The 27,398-nt window shown below is 41.8% G+C and overlaps 1 long non-coding RNA gene across 3 annotated transcripts; it reads right to left on the minus strand.

Moving 5' to 3' along the window:
- Positions 1-13,166: 13,166 nt before the first annotated feature.
- Positions 13,167-27,088, minus strand: LOC106026099 (uncharacterized). Of its 3 annotated transcripts, XR_010043684.1 has the most exons (5): positions 25,153-27,088; positions 23,754-24,015; positions 17,392-21,446; positions 15,272-16,531; positions 13,167-13,953 (listed from the first exon to the last, which is right to left on the minus strand). It is a non-coding gene; the product is annotated as an uncharacterized LOC106026099 (long non-coding RNA). The 3 variants fall into 3 exon arrangements; XR_001199747.2 differs by lacking the exons at positions 23,754-24,015; positions 25,153-27,088 and having other exon boundaries at positions 13,170-13,953; positions 15,272-15,620; positions 16,442-16,531; positions 17,392-22,197; XR_010043683.1 differs by lacking the exons at positions 23,754-24,015; positions 25,153-27,088 and having other exon boundaries at positions 13,168-13,953; positions 17,392-22,197.
- Positions 27,089-27,398: the final 310 nt, after the last annotated feature.

Consider the following 27,398-nt stretch of genomic DNA (forward strand, 5'->3'; position numbering starts at 1 on the left):
AAACTTTCTTCTTTTCTTATTATGCAATGTCTTTTATAGTATACTGCGATATCCTTTACTTTGGAGGCTGCCTTTTCTGATATTAATACACTTTGACCAGTGTTCTTATGATTAATGTTTGTATATTATTTCTTACACTCTCAATTTCTACAGATACTTCAAATGTGTACCTTCTAGAAATCAGATAAAGTTATTGCTTTTGGAAACTCATTTTGTTGAGCTGTGGGTCAGGAGGAAAACCAAGAAGCCAACCATGAGCCATGAGCCAACCAGTACATGGGCTGGAAGAGAAGAAGAACCACACCTGCCCCCATAAGCAACCAACATCCCGGGGAAACACTGGCTAAGCTGGTAGCTACTTAAGTGCACAAAATCTTAATGCTTGTACTGTTTGATTGACTTTTCAGGGCAAAAGCCAGTGATCTGAGCATCTATTGAGAGGATAACTCTATGCAATATAGGAACTATGAGGGATTTCCTTCAGTCTTGTATTTGAAATCCAAAATTGTTTCACTGTGTCATTTGATTCTATTTTATTTTTTGTTTTATTCCCTTTAAATAAAAAAAGAAAATCATTTTGTTTTGAAATGAGTATAAACTCACAGGGAGATAAAAAATAAGATGTTCTAAGACTTCTTTACCCATTTTCAATCAATGGTTAACAGTTTGTAGAGATAATAGGGTGGTATCAAAACTAGGCAATGTTCTTCTTCACAAGAAATGTATCACAGATCTGATTTATCACCCATGCTTACATTAGGTAACTATTGGTTTCATGAGAGCAACTCAAGTAGGTATGGGCGATATAGCATCATGGTTTTTAATGTTATTTCTTTAATGGGTTTTAGTTGTATTTCTTTAATGGATAATTATGGTAAATTTCATGTTTTTTTAAGCCTTTTGCTAGGTCACTAATTTTCCAAATAGGGAGCCAACCTGGCCTCCACCCCTGCATGCATGCAGGCCGCCATCAAGCCTGCCATGGTTAACCAGCACAAGCAGGAAAAAGACTGGCAGGTTTGTATGGATGGGGCCCACCAGTCTCCTTTGCCTTCCAGGACTTGCAGCCAAGCACTGATCAGGAGAACCACTCAAGCACACCTTGGAGAAGCTGTGAGTATCTGAAGAAGCTTGCACTGCACCCTACGACTTCCCCAGGAACATGGGTTAAGAGAAACCCAGGTGCCTAACTCATTTCCCTATACTGTGGATGGATAGCCAATGTGGGAAGTGCCTAGGACTCCAAAACACGTTGGCCCTAAAGATCCTAGTGAAATATCAAGATGGAGGAGCAAAAGGCAATCTCTGGCCTCCAGCTCAAACAGAAAAAGTCCAGGAGAAGTAGACATGGAATAAGTGGAAGTCATACACCTGAAACTGATGGGATGATGGCAACTGAAGTGAAGAAACTACTTCATGAGCCTGTAAAAGGAATCAGATAAAACATATCACAGATAGAAGAAGAAATGACAAACATAATAAAAGAGTTGCTGAGTATACCTAAAGAAGACACAGGTTTAAAAGAAAAAGTGGAGCATAGGAAAATGAGGAAAATCTTGAATAATACAAAGGAGAACTGGAGACATAAAATAGACTCAAAGAAATATCCAGGAGATTAAAAACCTCATTGAAATTTGGCAATATTGCTTGAAACTGAAGATAGACTTTCAAACCTTGAAGTCAGGATGACATTCAATGATCATGAGAGGAAAGATCTCTTAAAAATAAGGAACCAGGAAATAGCAATGCAGTAGTGGCAAGACAACACAAAGAAAAATAATTTAAGAGTAATAAGTGTCAGCAAAAAAGTATTCAACACAGATGACATAAAGAGACTATTTATAGAAGTAATAGCAGAGAACATCCCAAGCATGGGAAAAGGAGCTGACATACCAATAAATGAGGCACATACAATTCCAACTAGCCATAACAAAGATTAATCTACTCCCAAACAAATAATAATCAAGATCCCAGAAATTCATCATAAGAACAGAATGTTAAAGGCTATTAGAGAAAAGAAACAGATCACCTATAAAGAAAAACTCATCATACTCATGATCGGTTTCTCAATCAAAACTATCAACTCAAGTAGAGCTTTGAGTAAAGTATTTCAAATTGTGAAACCAAACAGCTTCCAACTCAGACTGATGTACCCTGCAGAACTATATTTCAAAATTAATGGAGAAATTGGATACTTCCCCGATAAAGAACAACTGAAAGAATTCATGAACACCAAGCCAAGCCTACAAGGAGTACTGAAGGACATTCTAGAGAAACATAAAAATGACCACAGATCCAGGAACAGTAGCAGAGTGGGGTCACCGAGAGGAGCAGACAATTGAATGGAGGGGAAAATAGGGAGCTTCAGGCTAGCAAAGAGCATGGCAGAGATGAACCAGTGCATGCTGGCCACAACCATTCATGTAGATGGCCTCAACTCATCAATAAAAAGAAACACAGACAGAGCAGATCAAAAACAAAGTGCACCAATATGCGGTGTACAAGAAACACACTAACTTGGAAGGAAATTCATGGACTGAAAGTCAGAGGAGAAAAAACAGTGCTCCATGTGACAGGGAACCAGAAAAAAACAGAAGTAGCTTGCCCGTCTATTGCAGAATAGGTAAGAATGATTTGGCATTTTATACGATGGAAAGTTACTCAGGTATAAAGAAAGATAATCATGAGGCTCTTGGTAAATGGGTGCAACTTGTGATTGTGCACTTGGGTGAAATGGTTCAGAAACATTTAGCTGAACATCATGTTGTCTCCTTAGAATAAAAAAAAACTAAAGGAATTAGGGGGATCTAAAATGCATAATAATGAAAGGGAAAGAGAAGGTGGTAGCCAATGTTAATTCCCTATTATCTTGTTTTCACGTTTTGTATCATTTTCATTTGGTTTTGTTTTAATTGGTGTCATTCTATCCTGTTTTGTGTCATTAGGCCTGATGGTATGACAGCTATTTTGAAGATAACAAGAGGCACTGTGGTAGTCATTTTTGATTTGCTATTATCTTCTTTTTGAAGTCCTGTATCACTGTTACAATTTTGTTTTAATTGGCTTTATTCTGTTTTATTTTGTTTAGTTTTATTCTCTTAAAAAGAAAACAATTGTCAAACTGTTCTGGACTTAAGATTTCACAGTGTCGTCAGTGTAATCCGGTCACAGGTCTGCCCCCCACACCCAGCCTCAGCATTTTTGCATTTTTGGAAAATTCTCCTTAATTTCTGTTGCCTTTTTCTAATAAAGTTTTTTATTTTGAGTATTGGGGAAAATTATAAAATACATCCTAGACATTTCTACCTTCACAGACCATTATAACACATATTTTGTTCAGTTTATGGCACTGGTGCGCCCCGAGCTCCAATGGAGAGGAGCCGCTGCCTACAGTAGTTTTCCCAGGTCTCCATCAGGCACTGGATGGCACTGATGCGCAGCCCAGAGGAGGAAGCACGGTTCCTCAGGATTTGGCGCTCCTAGGAAAGAAGGACTCTGTGAGAAACATTGAAGCTCTAAACTCTACATGAGGTCCCAGTCCTGATCACACAGACCTTCCTGGAGCCCCCAGTGGGGACACTCGGGAAGCAGGTTATAACAGAGCCCAGGACCATATCTCCTGCCTAAGAAAGAGTGACAGGATGAAGGACTGGGACATAGGAGTTCAGACCACCGCAATCCTAGGAATGAGAGACCTGAGGTCTATGCAGGGTCTCAGAGCTTAGAGCCCATAAAAATGGAGTCCCAACCCCTCCTGAAGCTGATCCGGGACCCCTGGAGATTCAGTGTTCCACAACCTGAGTATGCTCTGAGGCTTCCATGAGGCGATGCCTGAGGACAGTGCTGATGACACACTGGGCCACACTTGAGAGCTGAAGGAAAGTGGTGCAGATGGCAGCAGCATGGTGCGCCTTGGCTTTTTTATCCTGCTGCATCAGGTTAAAATCCTGGAAAGGGAAGAGTACAATGTTTTTAAACAGCTCCTGAAGAGAGATGGTATTACTGGGCCCTGCCACAGGCCACAAGATCCCAAGCAAAGATGGAGCCTACTGATCAGGTCTGCAGCTCAGCAAGTCAGGACTGTGGCTCCCACTTCATGGCGAATTCCGGGTTCTGTTTCCCTGCCACCAACAACCTCTCACATAAGAGTGACCCTGTTGTGTGCAAGAATGGAGCTGGGATTTGGGCTCTGGACTAGGGGACAACAGGCCTTTATAACAGATGCCTGAAAGGAGTCCATGCTTGCCTTTCCTTCTGAGCCCAGCCACGCCCCATGTCTCTCAGCATGACCCCATGACCAGGTCAAGGGGGAACACAATCATGTGGGGCTTTTCCATACTCACTCTCCTCTTCATGATCATCGGTGAGGGCCAGCATGGCACCATGGGTAGAAGTGGCCCTGCCCTGATTGGCTCCAGCTCCAGAGTCACAGATACAGTCTGCTTCTTCTTTGCACCAAAAGCTCGAGGTGGCTTTAGAGGCACAAGTTGCAGAGGAGCTGGTACTGCAGTTGACTCTGGCTCCAGAATGGCTGATGGATCTGCTTCTGGTTTACAGGCTGCTGCTGCAGCTGATTCTCCCTCTCCAGTAGGACCTGGCACTGGGGCTGGTGCCATAGCTGCAGGAAAAAGGTGCTCAACATCACTCCCTTGTTCTGAACCATTCCCTGCCTGCCAGAAAAATCTTCCATCCCTGATTCCAAAACATGATCTTCTCAGACTGTGCTCCACCAACTCAGGGGCCTGTGGCTCAGGTATGGGCCTGGCCTGACCCAGCCAGAAACCTCTTCCTCATTTGCTTTGATGGACCCATCCCAGCCCTCCTCACCCTCAGTCTTGGCTCTCATGGTCTCCGTGTCTTCCAGCTCTGCCAGTAGAAGGAAGGCACGGTGCTCCAGGTCTGAGCCAGGCATGTGCAGCTGTACATACTCCACCAGCTTCTTAAGGCACACAAACTCCGGAGGCTGATTGAACTGTTCTGAGTACTTTTCAAGCCATGTGCCCAAGATGTTAGAGATGGCACTGAGGGCAGATGGGTGTGCAGTGTCAGAAACACAGCAAAGATGACAGAGAACCTCCCCTGGAGGGACTCCAGATTGGCTACTCCCCTTCTTCAGACAAGACCATAAACTGCTGCGTGGAACTTGAGGGGACCCTGCTCATGGTAAAGTAAACTGGTCAACAGTGTTTGCTCAAACCCATGATTCAGGTGACATCTCAACCTGCAGTCCATGTTACTAGGTTGTGTCTATCTCTGAGACACCTATGAAGTGGTCTTGTCTTCCCATCCACACTTCTATTGAGAGGTGCGGCTACCCCTTACAGTCACCAAGTCCCATAAAAACTACTAGCAAAGTAGCAAGGCTGTGACAAGCATGCTGCTTCCCAAACAGCCAGTGTGTCCCAGTGAGGGATGGGGTGGACACACACAGCTGGAATGGGCTCTGGTGGGCAAGGAGCTTCACAGGGCGTGGCTCAAATCTCTGGGCTCCTTCATGTTCCCTGGTCTAGGACCCCACCCACAGCTCTCATTTCCTGCTCCTGCAAGGGGAGCCTCTGAGCTCCACCCACCAGCAGGAAACACAAGTAAGGGAGGTGGTGTTTATTCCCCTCCCTATCACAGCTCCCAAATTCCCTACTCTGGACACAGGCCCCTTCCCTCTTGAGTCAAAGCCCACTCACTTTTTCAGTTGATCCGGAGTCCTGCCATTCTTCCTGGAGCAATGGAGGCTTTGGCTGTATGTAGAGGCCATAAGACTATCACATCTGTAACCAGTATGATAAAACGGTACTTTAAATGTGAGAGTTACTCCTTAGGGACAAATGGCTTCTCCAAATTTCCACAAGCTGAAGACTTAACCTCAACTCCCTCTTTTCCTTAGTGCAGGCAAAAAGAGAGACTATGCAGATGCAAGAAGTCAAGAAGGTCAAGTCCCATTCATGTCCAGAAGGGAGGGAGGGATTAGAAGGTGTCCAGAAGCCATGGAGCAAGCCTAAAGGGGTGTCTTCTTTCTTTTTCATGCCTTCTCCCTTCTCTACCTTGCTATGAAAGACTCTGCGCACTTGGACACTGTCAGTTGGTGATCTCAGGTCAAGATAGCACCTCTGTCTCCTGGGAGGAAGGTTAAGGTAAATGTTTCTCTTTACCCAGAATAAATGGCTTCCTTTGATTTTTTTCAGGAATGAGTCAATGAACTTGAGCACATGGACCTGGGAGGCTGGTAATGCACCTGCCACAACTTCTTATGGCTTCTTGGGTTACTGGCTACTCTGATGTAGAAATAAAGCCTAGGAGAGAAGGTATTTCCCTTAGGCTTGAATTGGGCTAAATACCCAGAAACATGCCTATTTAAAATTACTGCTTCATATCTATGTGTGCCATGAATGAACCCAACCATCTCCTTCCCAAATAGCTCCATTGGGTCCAAGACCCAGTCTCCCCACAGCACCACCTCCCCCAGATTTTTCTCTGTCTGCATCAAACAGAAGAATCTCCCAGATGGAGTCCAGAGTCTCCCATACAGATGGGAAACTTACTCTGCTCTTTCAAGTAAGTGAGGACCAAGATTGAGAGCTTCTCCATGTGGACGAAAGGAGAATGTCACACAGAGGTAGACTGTGGCACTGGATAACCTGTGTGTACAACCAAGCCTCGGACGGACATTTGCAGGCTCCTTTGGTCCTGATCACACCTATTAGCATCCCAATTTCCACATAGCAAACTGGGTCACTGTGTAATGCAAGGTATTCCCAAGACCCACCCAAATGGTGCTGAGCTCCCCTGGCCTGTAAGATGATGCACACACCTTTTCAATAGCTGATCTAGCACCTGATCCATGGTGCCAAATGCTTGGTAGTTTTGCAAAAACTTTTGTAGGAACAAGAGGTTCCCTTGAAGCAGGGATGACACAAGATGGTTGACCATCGTCTCCCTTATATCTGTCTTCAGAAATTCCAGGCAAGCTCGGGTATCCACTGTCTGACCTGACTTCTTTTCACCCTGGAGAGGGGGGAGGGTGGGTGGCCTTCCAGTAGGCCTCCAGTTAGTTGGCCAGGTGCTCACAAGTGTCCTTAAGCTGCTTCTCATCCAAAATCACATCAAACAACTCCTATGCTGGGAAACACTGCAGAGGCACACTTAAGGCCAGGACCTGCCCCCTTACCTCATAAAAGAGGGAGAGGGTCAAGGGGTCATGAGCTATCTTTGTTTTTACTTGCCCATGCTTATGTGTCCCACTTAATCCTTTTCTGTTATCAGACTGTCTTGGGCAGCTTTTAAGTGTGTGTTACCACATGTAATCATTTTGAGCGCTGAATGCTTAACAAGAAAGTGAACAGGTGTCAAAATTAACAGGTGTCAACCAGAAAGTGAACCGGTATCACTAAGGGCTTGGCAGTGCAAAAAAGAATTTCAGGGCTGAAAAGCATTGATGGTATGGTAGAAGAGATGTAAAAAGGGATAAAAATCTGTACAGTACAGGAAGAAGCCTGTTCTCAAAAGTTAATGAGGCACAGTTGGGACATGAAATTTGGCAGAGACGTCTGAAACTTCTGACAATTTGACATGGTCCAAGCTTCACAGTAGTTCATTAGGAAGTGACTCACTTTCAAGACTTTTTGTAAAAAGCTTATGATAGATTTTAACATACTTCAAGACAATCAGATTGATAGAATCACAACTTTTATGAGATGGTGAGATGACTGTGCTTGAAAAAAAGTAATATAGGTTAGAAGTACAAGTGTGTTCAGAGGTAAGGATTTGAGTAACTTACAGTTCAGAATTGTTTTTACATGGCCCTCGAGTCAATTTCTTAGATAGTTAATATAGGATGGGCAACTTGCTCCCTGAGATTAGAAGTGAATATAGGTCAGCTTCAAGGAGATTCATCTTATAGATCAAACAAATTCCATGGTCAGGTGTTAAAGTGAGGACAGCACAGGGTACATGCGGAAGTCAACACTCTCTGTGGCCCACTCGTGCTCAAAAACACAGGACCACAGAAGCAAGCAGGATGATTTACTTGTCTGAAACTAATTCCTCTTTAAGTGATGAAGATTCTGACCCCTCACTAGCACTTGAATTCTTCTTATATGTTGGTATTCAGGCCAGAGAGTTCTAAAATTGATTTTAACTAGGATGTTGTTCTAGAAAGACAGGTCACTGATTGCCTTCTCACAGCCTGCCATGACTAGGGTCCTTTTATTTACCTGGATATGTTTAAGAAGTCAGGGGCCCAAGTATGAATGTTCTATTCACAGTCAACATAATCTTAATCATTTATTAATTTTTCTTTCTTAGTCCTCGGGTCTGCCAGTAGACTTTTAGTTCTCTGAGAGAAGACATTTCTATTTTACTCCTTTTCCATGCCTATCATGAATTATGGCACTGCGGCTAAGGGCATACATGTGTATTTATAGCTCTACCTATATACTGATATCTCTAGATAGATATTTATTTAGATACATAGAGGTAAACATTGAATACTTTCACTTTGTCACCATGGATGGTTCCAAGCAGAGTTTTCAGTCTATCACAAGGATGCGAATGGAAGAAGTAAAAGGAATCAAGAGCATTATTCTTTCATACACTGCAAGGAATTTCCAAAGGTGCATTCTAAACAAATTCAAGGAAAGCCTTTGCAAAGTACATGCTGACATACATGGATAGATACACTGTATGTTGTGTTAATTCAGTAATCTGCTTTCATCGCTGCTCTAGCTGCTGTGATCTTAGGTAAGTTCAGAGTTCTAGTGATGAAAAGTTATTCAAGTTTTAATGTGTTTCTATTACCAGTTTTTTCACAATGTTTTGTTTTTAGAGCAGAGTAACAAAGTGTTTTGCAAGGATCAGTGAGAGCAGAGAGTGGTGGGTGAAAACTTTCAAACCAACAATCAGGGTTAACCATCACATTGATTTAATCACCTGTGGCCAACGATTAAACCAGTCATGGCAGTAAGATCACCTCTTTAAAAATCACAAAAAGTAAAGTTCAGAGATCTTCCAAGTGTTGAACACTTTGAGGTGGTGCCCCCAAGAGGGAGAAGAAGGAAGTGTCACATTCTTCCACTTGGTGTTCTGGAGTGGTTACCCTTTACAAAAACTGGTGACCTAGGCAGTAAACTGTGTTCTTTGAGCCATCCTACAAATTATCAGATCTGAGGAAGGAGTTGTAGGAACCTCTGATTTACAGTCAAGTCAGACAGAATTTGTGGGAAACCTAGAAACCCACCAGACAGGACTGGTGTCTGAAGCAGAGTCAGTCTTTTGATCCTGAGCTTTTCAACTGGAAAGTCTGTATTATCTCTAGGTAGGTAGCATCAGACTTGAATTAAATTGTAGGACACAGTCCTGTTACCTATAGGAAACTATAGAATTGTTTAGTGTGCAGAAAATCAAAATCTGGTGCCAAAGTAGCTAACATATTAGGACAGTAAGAGTTAACAAGAGTTTTTCTTCTAGCTCTGAGCTAATGAAGCCAATCCTCAGTTTGATTTTTTAAGACAAGTTGGATACTTGTCACAGTTTAGATCTCAGGTGTCTCCCAAAAAATTCACCCAGAAGTGGGGGTTTGAGAAGTAACTGACCAGGTGATCTCTAACCTAATCATTGCATTAATCTATTGATGAGATCATAATTTAATGGCAATGCTGGGAAGTGGTGGAAACGGGAGATGAGGATGACTTGAAGGGAGCGGACACTACAGGCATGACAGTGGCATGGTATCTGGTTCCTGCCTCTCCTCTGGCTTTTCCATCTCTCTCTTCTGAGCTGCCATGGTGTGAGCAGCTTTCCTCTTCAATGTCCTTCTGCCAAGGTGCTTCTGCCTCCCTGCATCCCTAGAAGCAATGGAGCCATGTGACGTGGACTGAGACCTCTGGGACCAGGAACCAAGATAAATCTTTGAGTTGTTTATGTCAGGTATTTTGTCAAAACAAGAAAAGGCTGACTAACCACAGTACTACTACATTGTGTTTCATAGCTACAAGATGATCCACTCCAGCCTTCTGTCCTATAAGCCATTGTAAGATACATGAAGGAGGTATTCCAGAAAAACAATTCCTCACCTCTGCACAGCCTAAAAACTCACACTGACTAATGGCATCTGGTTTTATGAACCCAAGGAAGCATTGGGCTTGCTGCCAAGAGCGAGACGACCATGGAACCAGAGTCTGCAGTCCCAGAGATGCCTTTCCTCTCAGGCTTCTGGCTTCCTTGTATGTTAGATAAGGAATCCACAGAGTGCCCTTCCATTCTAACTGGTCATCTCACAGGTTGCATTCATGTTCACATTTGCAATAATCCCCTACCCCACCATGAGCGCTTCTTATCTAAAAACATAACTATATCTTCCCAGAAGGCCCTTTCTCTATGTGAGCAATTTCAATGAAATATCTTGAAACATCGTTTCATCTTCTTGACTATTGGAACTACAAAAATCTTTGGCAAGAAAATCCAGCCCTTTCATTTGAAAAATGAAACACTGAAGCTTAGTAATTTTGTGCCTTGCTTGAGGTCACAGCAGCAGTTCAACAAGGAGCTGTGCCCGGGGCTCCCAGCTCCTTGTCCAGTGCGTTCTCCAGTTACACCTGACCCTGGCTTCACACATGAAAGCCCAAGTGAAAGCTCTGCAAATCACTTTTAACTTTAGATGGCAGCTCTTAATTGATATGCCACAGCCAGAAAAAGATAAGCATTTTTAAGAAGTCAGAACAACTGTAACAGCAGTCCCCTTCCCCACTTTAGCTATTTAAGGCAAATTACGTCAGTTGGCTGTGTGCCTGATAGGAAAAGGTACCCATTTCCGGCATCAGCTGAGAATTGCCTGTTGGGCTGAGACACTTATAAGCCCATAGTCTTTCCCTAGGAAAATGCATTGTGTGTGTCATTAAGGCTATTTTTAGCCTTGCTGCCTTGAATTGAATGTAAACCAGCACTGGTGATACTGAATTTAAGTGTGATTTCAGGGAAGGACGGAGAAAGCATAGCATTTTTAGGATTTAGATCATGGCAACATGCTTTCAAAGGCAGTGATAAATCCATAGACTTTTTTGAGACTTTCTAGAAGTCCTTTGAATAATAAATGAAATATTACCTTTCCACTCATCAGTTGATGTTATGTTAAGGAGAAATAATACTGCTGGAAACATGCACTGATTGTCATTTCACATACCATGCAATACTGCTGGGTATATGTCTGTCCAAAAACCTGTGGCCCTCTTGGAAGGTGGTGGGAGGTGTAAGAGGTGGGGAGGGAGGGCGGTCATGGCACCAGCACTGAATTCTCAAGGCTGTTACCCAACTGTGCTCAGCACTTTTTGTTTAAGGATTCAGGAGAGCATTATGTATGTTTCCACGGAATTTTTTTTTTTTTGAGACACTCTCTACACTATGAGTTCAAGCTGACCGTGAGCTGAATTTGTAGCCCAGGTTGGCCTGGAACTGGCAACGATTCTCTCACCTCAACTACCCAAGTGCAGAAATTACAGATGTGCACCACCATGCCTGGCCCACCAAAACACAAAATGTATTTGTTAACAGCAGTCAAGACCAATTATCTATAAATCTCATTTCCAAAGCACCTAAATGAAATCTTGTCTACCTCAAGCTTGGCTATACACTATCTTTAGAACTTGCATTATTATTTTATTTTATTGGCACAAAGAATTGAAGCCAGTGTCTTCACACTGAGATACATCCCTAGCCTTTTTTATTTTTTATTTTCTTGAGACAGGGTATTGCTAAATTGCCCAGGCTAGGTTCAGACTTAGAATCTTCTTGGCTCTGCCTTGCAGAGCACTGAGATTACAGGTGTGCACACCATGCCTTGCTTTTTCTTTTCTTTTTGTTTCTTCTGAGTTCTGGGGATCAAACCCACAGCCTTGCATTCTACCAACAAATTACACCCCAACCCCAAAAATCTGATGCTCAGTCCTCTTGCCTACAGATTGATTTAGTGTTTGAGGTGAGTTCATATTAAAGGTATCTTGCTTGCTGATTTATCCGTTCCACATCCAGAACCTGCTTTCAGGGCTCATACCTTGTGAATTCATTCACTCCTTTCATTACTCAAAAAAAAAAAAAAAAAAGAAAACATGCTGGTGGGCATTAACAGTAGGGAATTATACAGTAGGCAGAGATTCAAAGATAAACATGTAGCCAAGAATGGCAATGCAGTCCTGTAACCCCAGCAACTTGGAGACTTGGGTGGGAGAATCACAAGTTGAAGGCCAGCATGGGCAAATTAGTGAGACCCCATCTCAAAGTAAATGATGATGATGATGATAGCTAGGGTTGTACCTCAGTGATACAGTGCCCCTGGGTCCAATTCCCAGGACAGCCAAAAAGAAACAGAAGACAAGAACATATAAAACTTTGCATCTCAAGAAAAAGACAGTCTTGCAGCAGAGAGAGATATACAAACAACTGCAATGCACTCTAAGTACTGTAGTTCTTAACTACAGAACTAAGAACTAATGGAAAAGCTACAAGGAAGGGACTAATCCACAGTGCCTATAGAAGGATTGCGAGACCTCAGCAGCAGAAGGGAGCAATGGCCACCTGTAAAGAAGCCACACTGACTCCATTTTGTCCTGCACACATCTGGTTGATGGCGTTTTGGTAGAAGGTGCAGACCTTCAAACATTCCCCCACCAAGGTAAAAACAGGAGGTCCTGTAAGGACAAGCAGCAAACAAATTACTTAACCTAAGTATGCGCAATATGTTTCTTTGTTCTTTATTTCAATAACGGCTGCTGGTTTACACTGGCATGACCATCCCTTCCCTCAATCCAAAGGATCTCAGCAGCTGGCTGGAGCATATAAGCTACTGCTCTCCACACTTACAGTACCTCAGTGGGCTGCCATCAACTACCTTTAGAAGCCATTTTAGGGACAGCTCAACTGATCTGAGACTCTGAGCAGCTGCAGGTTGGCTTCATCTCAGTCCTCGTAGTGTTGAAATCCCACAGTGGCTGGGTGAGGGACAAATGCAGGAGGTGTCCAGGGTCAGGGAGCCGAAGTCAGCCTGGTGAGACACATCCAGTGTGTCCTGGGCTGAACAGTTCAGTCAGCTCCACAGCCAGAGGCCGGGATCAGCCTAACCTTCTGTGGAGTTGAAAACACCAGAATCAGCACTCAGCCCTGATCCTATTGATATAGGGAATGAAATTCCCAGCCCACTATGTCCAGTGTGAGTTCATGTCCTCTAAAATCAAAGAATGCATTTTAGGAACCACAGAGGTTAAGAGTAGAATACATTTATTGAGAGAAAACAAGCTTCTGTCTGAGAGAGAGACAAAAGCGGGTTGCCAGGGACTCTATATTTTCAGGACGGTTCGAGGAAATCATGGCATACAAAGGGTTTAACATGGGGAAACTGGGTACTCACAAGGCAGATGGGCATAAGGTGGTACAAAACTAAGGCTAACCAATAAGATTAATAGTTCAGGTAAAATTGATTAAACTGGGGACAAAACGGGAAGGGAATCACTTAGAATGCAGGAATTCTTAGAGAGCAGTGAATCTTCCCTAAAGGTTTGGAATGTCACTCCTTACTTCCTCAGCGTGCTGGGGAACTCTTTAGAACTTCACTCCTTAGGATATGGATGTATTTGTATGGTCTTTTATCTTGAGGCTTGGCCCACAGCAGCAGGTGCTTGTCTTCCCCTTAGTTGCAAGGTATCTGAGCTTCTGCACTGGCTCCTTTGAGGACCTAGCCCTGTCTCACTTCCTGTAGTATTTCTAACTAACTCAGCTGCTTATAACAGTCCCCTCTCTGAAGAAGTAACAAGAACTGCCATGAGGGCGTCATGGGTGATGACCGATCTGGCTTCTTCAGGCTGAAGAGGGTTGTAGTGGTGACCAGCAGTCAGAGATACTTCTGCAGAGATCCTGTCTAGAGGCCCTCAATAGATACCAGGCATTTTCATCATGGGTAAGCATACAGCTCTAAGTCTGGAGGAGACAAAGACAAAGAAACAGTTGAGTATGTATGGGCCAAAGAATAAAACCAGTAGAACAATTATGAGTATAGGTAACAAAGATTTCCACCAATAGGAACTAGTAATAGATTTCCATAAGAAGGAGAAAGACAAGGTCCAGGAGTCTTAAGAACCTTACATATTGTTAACTTGGTATCTAATGTCTTGAATAGCTACTGAGATATTAGCAGAAGAGTCAGGAGTATATATACACAGCATTCAGTTTTTACAATGGCACAAATGCTGTTAGAATGTCTAATGTCATCTGAGTTTGAAGGACAGCCTGCCTCATTATTTTTTTTTCCTTATTTAAGAGGGACCAGCAGCAGTGTCATTTAAGGCCCACTCGGTATAGTTAGTCAAGGCCTCAGTACATTGCATGATGTCTTCTAATCCTAGGGAAGGGATAAACACAGAGGCCAAATGATCATACCAGTGGAACACACTTCTGTACCTTCGATGTTGTACGTGGGTAAATTTGCCGGTTTTTCGACATTTTTGATACTCCTGCCTTGTAACCATGCAAATCCTAGTGTGCATCTGCCTATCCATCTAGAGCCCAGGCAGGGCCACAGATAGGCTCCACAAGACCAATGAGTGCCATTCGGGGCTCCCCATTTGATTCCAGGGCCATTAAACCAGTCTGTTGCAAACCAGTCATTAGCCTGAAAAGTTACTTGTGTGTCCACATTGTTCAAGGGCTGTCCACCCCAGGTGGGTAGTGGCATTAGGCCAACCAGAATAAAAGTGGTGTTTTTGTTCCCAACATAAGGGGGATTTTCTACTGAGATATCCTATGGTGGGAGTTAATCATAGATACTCATCCCATATTTGAAAATAGCCATATTGATATGTATGGTTGTTGGCCCTTAGGATAGGACCTTTCTTTTTATCTACCAGGGGCCTTACAGGCCTGTAGAGAGGCTCCAGTGGCATTATAAGAAAAAAATCTGATTATGTCCAGGATCATTAGCAATGTAATTTACAGGATCATTAAGAATATAATATTCAGAGGCCATTTTATTACTATGCAATTGTGGGCTGAACTATGAATACTGAACTTCTTTGTTATCTCATTACTATAGTCCTGTAATTTATTCCAATCACATCCTTGAAGTGGAGACACCCACCAAGGAAGTCCTGATGTACTGGACAAGGGCAGTGAGCCACATATCCTGCAAGAGGTGTGTTGTAATGATTTTGCATATGCTTGTGCCCACATTAAAAAGGAGTTGCATCCTCCTTTCAGTGGTGAAGGGAACAGTAAAAGGGCTAATAGTAGCCTTACTTACCTGAAGTCTTTGTTTTCTCCTTGAAGAGGAATCTTAGGTCTTCTGTGCGTTCACAGGAGTATGTGGGTGGTTGTTCACATCCAGTGATAGTCTCAGGTTTCCAGGGTTTGTGTCAGGTGTGATGCATCCGAGTGTCCAGGCCTCTTGTCTTCAGCATGGAAGAAGTCGACAGGATCACAGTGTAAGGTCCTTCCCAATGGCTGATGAGGGAGGGGATTTTACCAGCACTAAATCTCCAGGGTGGAAGATAGGTTTTCCTTTCTCTGTAGGCTGAGCTTCTGTAAGCTCTTGAAGAGTTTGCTGGAATTTAGCCAATGAGGTGATGTCTTTTTTTAAGGCATCTGTTTCTCTGACAAAGAGAAAATCATCAGTGAGGAAAGGGCATCCATAAGGCATTTCAAGCGGACTGAGGCCTAGGTTTTGAGGTGTATTTGTTATTTTGCTAAGAGGTAAAGGTAGGATGAATCTGAACCCTGGTGGGGCCTTGGGCTGAGAGGGCAGTCTGACATCCAGTGGTCACCTCTGCAGTCAGGGCATGGCCCAGGGGGCTTTTGAGTGCAGTCCCTCTTAAGGTCACCTGGCTTGTGGCAGTGATGGCAGGTGAATGTCATTGTTGAGCTCTTCTTGGAGACCTGAGAATCAGACTTAGGGTCTGTTTCTCTTAATGCTGCGCAAAAGCAGCTGCTTTTTCTCAGTCTCTTTGTTTTCTCTCTTTGACCTCCCTCTCATCACAGTTATAAAATACTGAGGAGGCAACTTTTACTAAAGTATCAAGTGAGCTGGGGGTTTAGCTCAGTAGCAAAATCACTTGCCTGTCAAATGTGTGTTGTGTTTGATCCACAAACTCCAACACACACAAAATGAATGAATAAATAAAGTATCAAGTGGACTATCTGGAGGAAAAGCCATCTTTTGTAGCTTTTTTCTAATAGCTGAGGCTGACTGTGTAATAAACTTATCTTTAAGGATAATTTGTCCCTCTATTGAATCAGAATCTAAAGAAGTATGCTTTATCAATGCCTCTCATAATCCATCTAAGGAGGCAGAAAATTGTTCCTTCTTTTCTTATTGAATAACTGATAACTTAAAATAATTGAATGGTTTAGTTTTCACTCTTCTTCAGCCTTCAAGAACACATGTCTGGAAATGATTTCTAATCCAATCACTCACCTGGTTGTGGGCCCAGTAAGAGTCTTGCATAGGGACTGTTTGTGATCCAGTGGGAACACAGCTTTTGCAAACTCCAACTGCACTGTGTCGCTGGTCCAGAACAAAATAAATCAGTGCTGCTTTTTTAAAATAAAAACATGTCTTGCCCATTTTTGAACTCAAGTTTGGGCTTTGGGGGCTCGTTTGTGGATTACAAGATTTAATGGCATATTTTTATTATTTTATTCTTGCACAAGTTAAATTTAAACTAGTTGCTAAAGTTATTTCCCTTTATCTTCTGGCCTTCTAAAATTGACCATATGGTATTCATATCCAAAGGCAATAGCAGCCTGTAATGCTGCGTGTCTCTCACTAGAAATGAATGTCTGATTTAAGAGTAACACTACATCTTTCCAATCTACTTAATATGCCTGAGTAAGTCCTCTAAGGACCTGAATGTACTTGGCAGGCTCATCTGAAAATTTCCCAAGATCTAATTTTATTTGTTTTAGGTCACCAAGAGAGAAAGGTACATGAATTCTGGAAGTTCCAGATCATCCATGTACTCCCTGCAAAGGATACTGCCCTTGAGGAGCTTGCTTAAACTCAGCTAAGGATGGGTATAGTCCTGGAAAGGCCTGGATTACAGCTGGCCTAGACGCTTTATCCTTAAGGCTGGAAGGGCAGGTGGGGGAAACCTTAGGTTCAGTAAAAGTGGGGGAGGATTTGATTAAGGCTATTTTGTCCTCAGGTTCTAAAGGTTCAGGAGGTGCAATTTTTGGCTCTTGGGTAGAAGATGCCTTAAGAGCCCAAGGTGCTGAGTTTTCCTGTTACTCACATTTACATTTAGAATATAAATAAGAAATATTTCCCAATGCATAGAAAGTCTGAATGTAGGACAGCACTGACCTTTTCCCCTCCTTTTCGTTGTATGTCTCTAGTTGTAAAAGAGGATCATAATTAATACTTACCTCTGTATTCCACTAAGGCTCTTGGGGGTAGGTAGGCCACACACTCATGCAGAGAAATACCAATTGGATCTTTTTCAACATGGAAGGCTCGAACATCTAGTGCCTAAGAATGTGTTCCAAAGGAGAATGGGCTTTGACATTTTGTTGTCCATGTCTATAATGTAAAAGCAAGGCATAAGTATGAAACCTTTTCTGTACCCAGGCATTGAACTAAGGACCATTTGATGAGCTATGAGAGATATTGAGCTATCTAGTTATACATAAAATGAGTTAAAATAAGGTGTCCTTTTTTTTCCCTGTTTGATAGATGTTCCCCACGTGTCTCTTGGGTTGAAACTGCTCCAGGGCAGGTGAATGCCTTCTGGAGAGAATGGACCATAGTTTCTGTCAGCCTATCCACCCTGGAACTGGCACATAATCCTATATTCCCAGATAGCTCATGAGCTTTGTTTCCATAAAGAATGTTTAGCGAAGGAAGCATGACTTTGTAAACATGTATTATAAGGGAGCATACATTAAAAGGTGAATTGGTGGTAGAGTACTTTTCAGGTTTTTTAGAGTAACTCTCCTCTAGAGATAGATAGAACAACTGACTGGAGGAGCATTACTCCTTAATCTGGGCAAAAGAGTCTCCAGACATTTGTCTCTCACTTAATTATCTAGGTAACTTTTCTTAGTAACAGGACAAGGCTATACTTCATTTAAATTTCTGTATCTTTGAAGCTCACAGGTTAAATTTATAAATTATCATCTAGCAGTCACATTTTAAGTTAGAAAGAGGCACATCAGTCTTCTAGTCACACAGAAAATCCTAGTTACTTTTTTTTAAAATTTTATTTAAGGAGAAAAGAGAAAAAAACAGTGAAAGGGTACAAGTTATACAGATTTACAGAAAAAAATGAACAGTAGGAAATCACTAGTTAATGGATTACATATTGCCATCTTAGAAATAATTGTTCAAGTCACAAAATTAAAGCTTGTAGAGTGGACATTCCAACAATGATACTGCAAACAGTTCTGTTCAATGATTTAAAACTCTGTGATATCATTTTCTAACTTATACACTTAAATATACATGCAGTTATATAGTTTAGAGCACTTTCTTTTCCTCTCTTTTGTACAATGACTATTACACATTTTGGGTTTCATTGCTCCCACGGTTCTTATTGCTTTTTTGGAAGAGAGTAAAACCAAATGTGACATAACAGAACAGAATCGGTCAAGTCAAAAGGGTGGACATAATAGATAATGTAAAAACATAATACACGGTGATCAACAGTGGTTACCATAATGCCTCCAGCTATCTCTAATTGAATTGCCTATATCATTAGTTATAATACAATTGAACAAAACAGTAAAGAACAAAACTGACAAAAGCAAACCATTGGAGACTTTGTAGGTCTTCAAAAGTAGATAAAAGTCAACGAGAATGGGCGTCATAATGAATCTCATTATCTTCACAGCTGATGCCTAAACTTTCGAACCTGATACTATCCAGCAAAACAGAATAGGGGAACATCAGTCAAAAACAAGATGGTGAGAGTAATACAAGGCTTCAAATCGAGATAATAGAAAGTCAAAGTGGGTTACTATAATATATCCTGCTATTTTTTCCCTTTAATTAAATGGATAAAAATAAAAGAGTAAATAATGGAGTGGAGATTGGGATAAAAAAGGGCATAACAGCAAAACAGCGCAGATCAAAACATAAACATTTAAGCAGAATAGTGTTTCACCACCAGATAATTCCAACCCAAAAGTAATTACCATATTGAATCTTTCCTTTAAGTCCTTGAGTACAACTTCGTATACGGTAGCATTAAGTTTATCAAAACAATGTAAAACCGGGGCTGGGGATTTAGCTCAGCGGCATAAGCACCTGCCTTGTAAGCAGGCAGTCGTGAGTTCGATCCCTGGTACCGATAAAAAGGAAAAAGTCAAAAAAAAAATGTAAAACCATTTAAGAGAATGACAGCATTACAGAATATTTAGAATCGACTAACAGAAAATGAACAATGGTTTCTGTATAATCTTCTTGTCTTTAAAAGGTTTTTGCTTATACTATCGTACATAATAAACTCCAATAAGATACAACATATTTAGACCATTGGAGACAGAAGAACAAAAGCTAGATGAGACTTCAAAACAAGATGATACTAAATCAGTATTACCTATTAAGATGTCATTTTCTCCAAAATAGCTGTTCCTATCATCCAATCTTCTCTGTCTCATTTCTGTTGAGCTCTTTTGCTGTCAGTAGCTGTCAGTTTTTCTTCTTCATTTTGTTCTCTGCTCCATTCGTTGTGGCCTCCCCACCACTATTTCTGGGTTCTTTGTATTTTTTTTTTTTTTAGAATATCCTGCAATACTTTCTATAGAGTTGAATTGGTGGTTGCAAATTCCCCCAGTTCCTCTTTATCCTGGAAGCACCTTGTTTTTCCATCAATTTCCAGGGACAGTTGTGCAGGATATCTCAATATCTTGGCTGGAGATTATTATCTTTCAAAGTTTGAATTGTTTCCCCCCACGCTCTTCATGATTTGATGGTTTGTGCAGAGAAATGTGCTGTAATTCTGATGGGTGTTCCCTTGTAAGTGGTCTGTTTCTTGTCTCTGACAGGTTTTAATATTCTGTTCTTGTATTGAATTTCTGGAATTTTTATTATATGCCTGGTGTTGCTCTGTTTGGGTTGTAGGTAGCTGGGGTCCTGTATGCCTCATACATCTGAGTATCTTTACCTTTTGCTAAATTAGGAAAATTCTCCTGGATTATTTCTGTGAGTAGCTTTTGTAGTTCACTTGTTTGTGTCCCTACTTCTTCTTTTATGTTCTTAATCCTTAAGTTATGGATCCTCTTATCGTCTTCTTGTCTTTGTATTATTGCTGTTTGTTTCTTTGTTATTTTTAAGAAGTTTTTCATTTCATTCTCTCATATTACAAGCATGCCCTCAGATAGTCTGTCCTTAGTTTCCTTCAAGCTGTTATGCCAGTCTTGGATAGACTTCTTAGTTTCTTGATAGTCCCTTTGAACCTGCTTCACATACTCTATGCTCTGTTTTCTCCATCAAGCAATTCTCCCCTCTTTTTCTGTTCTTCCATTCCACCATCTGTTTTTTCCAGGGTGGTGCTTAGCATTTCTCTAACTATTCTGCATACTTCTAGCTTCAGGTCATTGATAACTTCATTCCTGAATTGGTCTATGAGGCTCTCTATATGGCGCTTTATGTCTATTGGTGCGGTGTCCGCTATTGCCTGTTTCTCAGAATTGGGGGCCAAGGAGCCTTTCTTGTTGCTGCCTTTTCCCATATTCTCTGTTCCTTATATATGCAAGTTTACACAGGAGGCCCAGCTTCCCTCCCTGTCAGCCACAGCCTGATGGAATTGCGCTGACTAGGTGTTCCCGCCCACCGCAGCGCACCAGGGAGTTACGGACTAGGCAGCCTACGTGGGAGTCGCCCCTCCGGGCCACCGTCAGGCTCTGGGATCTGGGTTGGGCCAGCCTACCTAGTCCACCAGCAGCGTCACGCAGGCCAGGCACTTTTCACCAATCCCGTCCGAGAGGGGAATGTGTGGCTGGAGTCGCCACCGCGCCCTGCTCCCGCAGGACTGCCCGGGCCCAGAAAGTCCTCCACTGGAGTCAAACTGTGGTAGAGTGTCAGTTTCTCTCACTCACCTCACCACAAGTCAGTGTACGCCTCCCTGGCCATCCTGTTTTCGACTCCGTTCACAGACTCCCGTTCTCAGAGCTTCTGAGCGTCTCTCTCCTTGCCGAGCCGATGTAGAGGCAGCCAGCCGCAGCGCGCCAGGAAACCCAAATCATGGCTTCCTTTGGCGCGGGGTCTAGACTCCACACCGAGGCTTTTCTGTTCCTGTTTTAGCACCAGGACTGCATTCCAAGTTGGTTTCTCTCAGCCCAGTACGTTCCTGAGTCAGCAGAGCATATCTCTACCGGCTTATGTCTCCTTAGTCCGCACCATTCCTGACTTCTGAACCAAGCCTTTCAGAGAGCCTCCGTAGTATCTGCTATCTGTCCACCATGTTGTCCCGGAAGTCCTACTTTTTAAAAAATTTTATTTAAAGACAAAAGAAAAAACTTTTATTTAAAGAGAAAAGAAAAAACAGAAAAAGAGTACAAGTAATACAGAATTTCAAAAAAATAGAAATCACTAGTTAATAGATTACATATTGTCATCTTAGAAATAATTGTTCAAGTCTATTTAGTTTTAATTAACATAGGTAAATCATTTCCCTACTAGCTGCTATGGAATGTAAGCAATCATTGCAAGCTACCTCAGTATAATCTCTGAAGGGATGGGTAGTCTAAGTGATCTAAAGATCTCTTGAAAAGTTTAGAATGTTTTTAGTCTACTAGCAGAGAAATAAGGATAATAGAAAAGGGGAGATTTTAAGTGGTCATGAGCAAATGTCCTTTGAGGAAATGTTGGGTGCCAACCAGGGTGTTGCTCTGGCCAGGAACCCTCAGTTCTCAGTTTCTATTGCCTCAGATAACCAGAAATCAGTCTCCAAAAAGGAATCCAGCTGCCTGTCTGGTCAACATTCTGTTGAATCCATTGGCCACTGGCTTCAATGGGGATTCACCTAACAGATGCTGGGGAAAGCTAGCCTCTGATTTTGAGGGTGGCAGTTGCTGTAAGGATGATTAGCTGGCACAGTGACCACTGTGTGTCAAAATTCTATAAGCGATAATTAACAGACTGCAAGATCATTACCTACACATTTATCAATTTATAATAAAGGTTTTTAAGTCCATAATTTGAGAGGTTGGAAAGCCTCCTTATTCTAAATAGGTTTAGGTCCCCTATGTGTGCTGCTTTTAAGGATAGCTGCTTCCATTGCCACATGGAAACTGGTTCTCCCCACTGTGTCTCGGGTTTAATTTCCAAAGGAGATTTGCCCAGAACACTGAGCTGGGACACGGCTCTCATGTGTATTCTCCTGAATAGGCACAATTCTGATGTCTCATCTGACCCAGAGATGGGGTATGTGTCCCTCATCTAAGATGACTTCCCTGTTCTTGGCATTAGCAAATGCTCATTTTCTATGGGCTTAACTCAAAAGGAAAAGGTTGGAATAATCTAGAGTTTTTCCCACTTTTATATGCCTTTATTAGGAAAATGTAAAGTGGCAAGAGAGTAAGAGATAAAGTGAAACAAAGGAAACAGAACAGGCTTGACATTCCTCTGGAGTATAAAGGAGGAGCAGAGCCAGTCTCTCTCAATGAAACCTGCGCTCCAAATCCAGAAGCATGGCCACCAGCCTAGTGCTTCTTAAATGGTGGAACGAGTCCCATGTTTTATTGCAGGCATGTATGTTTTCTAAGTCTGAACTAGATTTCATTTAAGAAAACCATTTAATAGAAATTTATATTAAAGACTATTCAGGGTGTTCTATTATTATCTGTGGTGCTATTGTCTAAATATAGTTAAGCAAGGAATACCAGTAACTTTAGCAACTAATATAACATGTGAAAGAATAAAATAATAAAAATATGCCATTAAATCTTGTAATCCACAAACAAGCCCCCCAAAGCCTAAACTCGAGTTCAAAAATGGGCAAGACATGTTTTTATTTTCAAAAAGCAGCGCTGATTTATTTTATCCTGGGCCCTGTAACACAGTGCAGTTGGAATTTGCAAAAGCTGTGTGTCCTCCTTAAAGCTTTCTAGCCTCTTGTAGAGAGCAGAGTTTACAAAGTAAAGGGGTTATGGGGGTGGATCAGGAAATCTGCTAAGGAAATGTTTTCCTTAGCAGAGGACAGAGTAGTCTAGCATTAGTTAATTCTTTGTCAGCTGATTTTAGCACCACATCTGTTATTAGTAGAGGGCAACGATGTTTAACATATCAATTAGGTTAGGTTCCCCGGGATTTACAATTTTTTACAGACGGGAGCATTGATTAACATATCAGTTAGGTCACCCAGAGGGGGGAAAATGCATACAAAACAGTAGGTGGCGTTACAGGTACTTTGGCATAATACAAACGTAACAGAGCTCTTTTTCCTAGTGTACAGCATTCCCCACTGATTTTAGTCAGTGCACCAAATCATTGGCTCATGAGGTTTTCAGACATAAGTATCTGTTTATAACCTTGCATCTTTAAAATCGTAAGCTGTATAGTTTGAACCTGATCTTTGACATACTTTTCCAATCTGAGTATAATACAAGGCCCAATAGGAAGATTAACAAATTTCTTGCAGCTGTCATTATTAAAGCTGTTAACCAAAAGGAGAAAGAAAACCAACATTTAAATTCACTGTTTTGTCACATAATTAACAATTTTTTAAAAAGCCAGATAGAGGTTTCCTTGGGGTTTCTATAAGGGAGAACACAAGATTATTAGTTACATTTGGCAGTCTTGAGCTTTAAAGAGTCCTTGGAGGGAATGACAGTCCACTTATCTCTAGGTTGATCGCCTTTGGAAGCCAGGACCTGCTTGAAGTGGGAATGATGCATCGAGGCAGGCTTTCTGGCTACTTTGATAGCAGTTGGAGTGCTGAGGACTACAATGTAGGGACCTTTTCAATGGCTCAAGAGATCCATGGTGAAGCCTCTTGATGAGCACAGGTGACCCAGGCTCTACAGCAGGGTGTTTGTTCTCTCAGTGGGCTGCAGGTGGAGGATGTTGTTGTCAAAATAACCAGTGGGTGGAAGTCAGAACTGGCTAAAGAGTTTGGGGAGACTTAATAAGATCTTGATTAGCTAAATCAGCAAATTTTTCCTCAAAAATCTTAGGTATAAGAGGAGTTCTCTCATATAAAGCCTCAAAAGGGGAAATACCAGTAACATAGAGGGTACACTGTGCATACAAGAGGTCAAAAAAGGAAGGAGACTCCCCAGTTCTCACCAGTTTCTAAGGCCACTAGTAATTACCATCTTTAATGTCTGGTTTATCTTTTCTACTTGTCTTCAACTTTGGAGGCAGTAAGCACAATGGAGTTTCCAATTGATCTGCAAGACTTTGGTTAGTTTTTGAGTTATCTGGGCCATAAAAACCGGCCCATTGTAAGGCCCCATTGATAAGGGGAGGCCAAATTGTGGGACAACCTCATATAAGAGTTTTTTGACTACTATCAGAGCTGACTCAGATTTTGTAGAAAAAGCTTTTACCCATCCAGTGAAAGTATCAACCATTATAAGTGAATACTCATATCATTGAAGTCCAGGCTTCCCCACTTCTGTAAAGTCTACCTTCCAGTGTTCTCTAGGAATAGTCCCACTTAGTGAGTGGCTGCTTTGGGTTCACCAAATGGCACTGAGGGCATCTGAGACTCACAGACTGGGCAAGCTTTGATATTAGCCCCCAAATGCAAGTCTTTTCAAGTGCAAATAGGCTCTGACAAAGTAGGTGGGAATGCAGTGATGTCAGGGCTATCTCAAATCCCCACTGATTCTACAGCTGCCTTTTGGGTGGTGGCATCTGCCAAATTATTTCCTCATATAACAAGGCCATCTCCTGCTCAATGGGCTCTATAGTGGATAATAGCCACTCTTCCTGGCATCCAGATGGCAGCCAACAAGTCCAAAATTTGGGAAACATTTTTAATCTTTTGGCCCCAGAAGCCAATAAGCACCATTCTTGATAAATGGTCCCACGAACATGGGCAGTAACAAATGCATACTGACAACTTGAGGTCTCAGTGAGGGCAATGAGTTCAGCCTGTTGGGCCAATGTTTTTGGCTCCAGGCTTGGTTCCCATAGAATCTGAGAGTCTGTAGTAATGGCAGCTCCCACAACCCACTTACCTGGATAAATGTAATTGCTTCCATCGGAGAAATACAAAGGAACTCTGAATAGTGGCTCATCTGTCAAGTCTGGTCCCCAATACAGATGTGGAAGGGCAAGGAGGGGCATCATCAGGCAGCAGAGTGGCAGGGTTTGAAGCCGCTGTCCCCTTGAAACTGATGGTAGTCAGATCTAGAAGTAATGCTTGATAATGCATGACTTGGGAGTTGGGCAGCCATTGGTCCGGCGGAGCTTTGATGAGAGTCTCCAGCGAATAGGAGGAGACAAAATAAGAGTTTTGGTCCACAAGTCAGTTTTTGTGTCTCCTCTATCAGGATGACTACCGAGGAAAACACCCACAGACAAGGTGGCCATCTGGCTGCCACATAATCAAGTCTCTTGGAAAGATAGGCAACAGGCCTCTGCCAGGGTCCCAAACTCTGCGTCAGTCCTATGGCTCCTAGAAATTTTTCCACCCAGTTTTTAGTCACAGGGACTGGAATCTGTTGGATGGCTTGCATCTGCTGGGAGGAAAGAGTCATTTATTTTTATTTTTTTATGGAAAGTCCAACAACCAATGCAGTTTTTCTGCCCAGCAGAAACCTCTTAAGCCTGGTCTTTAGGGTCCTCCCGGTTGTCAAATATCTTTTAAGCAACCTCTGATAACTGACTGAAGGGCATTTCCTCAAATCTCTCAAACTTTTGCAATTTTTGCTTAATATCAGTGGCCGACTGGGTTACAAAGGCAATATTAATGGCCCTTGCATTTTTAGGCACTACTGGTGTATAAATGTGATAGGCCTTTTGCACTCTTTTCAGAAAACCCCGAGGGAGACTAATAAGTCTCTGTTGAGCCAATTGCCTCACCTCTGCTCTCTTGGGCAAAAGGTAGGTTTTCTGGGGTGCCCTAATGGCTACTGAGAACAACTGGCAATACCCATAAGGAACCTCCTCACCTCTGGTTGTCCAATTGGGGTGGGACAAAAGGAAAACATGGTTTTGGCATTCTGGATCACAGGCAGGTTTTATCTGGATGGCACACTGTTTTTTTTGTTTTTGTTTTTGTTTTTTTGTCCCAGGGTGGGCCATTGCCCACATGGCAGGCCACTGTTTTACTGAAATTACATACTTAACAAAAAAAGGCTTTTTCATAGGTAACAAAAGTAATTGTGCCGCATAATCTCCCAGATATCCACAGCACATGCAAGAACTTGTATTTTATCTCTATAATCACCAGTCACATTAGGCATAATAGTTATTTCTTTTAAATTTAGATCAGCTTATTGTAGTAGAAGACGAATTTTTTTCCTCTGTTTTTTGCAAGCAATCAAAATCTCAACTTTGTCTTTATAATGTATAGCATTCCTGGAAATTCCCCTCCCCCAAACTCACAATATTGCAAATCATCCTGTTGAGCTCTTTGCTCTTGATAGCCATAGCACAAAAAGCATTTTCTCTTTTACATTTTTATTTTAAGACAAAACCACTTTTTAAAATTTATTATCAGTCAATTACTTTTTCTCTTGATTTTTAGGTTTTGTTAAAACCTTTAACAAAATGCTTGAAATGACTTTCTTTTAGTAGTCTAAAACTTATGTAATCATTTTATTTCTTTTCACCACATTAAAATGCTACATTTTAAAAACTAACTTTTTTAACTGGCTCAATTATAGTATGACCTGGTTTTTACTTGCAAAAGTTAATATGATTTTTAAAAACCATAAATATACATATATATGCGCACATATATTCACATTTTAACCGTAAAGAAAAATACCATAAAAAACCATAAAAAAAAACCATAAAAAAAAAAAAAACCAAAAAAAACCATTAAAAAAAAAAAAAAGAAAAAAAGGCATGCAGAGGTTGCAAGTAATCAGTTGAGGATAAAAACATTAAACAAGGTGCCACAAAAGATAATACCAACATTAAAGACATAAATGAAGGTTTTTCTGCCCCCAGTTTGGCAAGCTAAAGGAAATAATTTTTGTTATGAACCTTGAGTCCAATAAGCCACATTGATCCTGCAACAGAAATGGACAACAAGCCCCTAAGTTAGTAAAAAAAAAATTTTATCAGTACCAGGGATTGCTGGGTGAAAACGGGCCCTAAAACACAAACAGGCCCCAACACCCCACATGGGCGTAGGTCCCCCACATAGGCCTATGCCATACCCACAGCCCCAGGTCCCCCACACGGGTCTAGGCCATACACATGGGCCTAGGTCCCCCACACGGGCATAGGCCACACACATTACAAGTAGGCG

Source organism: Cavia porcellus, unplaced genomic scaffold (assembly GCF_034190915.1).
Source record: "Cavia porcellus strain 051 isolate PalLab524CR breed Dunkin Hartley unplaced genomic scaffold, mCavPor4.1 scaffold_27, whole genome shotgun sequence".
Classification (NCBI taxonomy): Eukaryota; Metazoa; Chordata; class Mammalia; order Rodentia; family Caviidae; genus Cavia; species Cavia porcellus.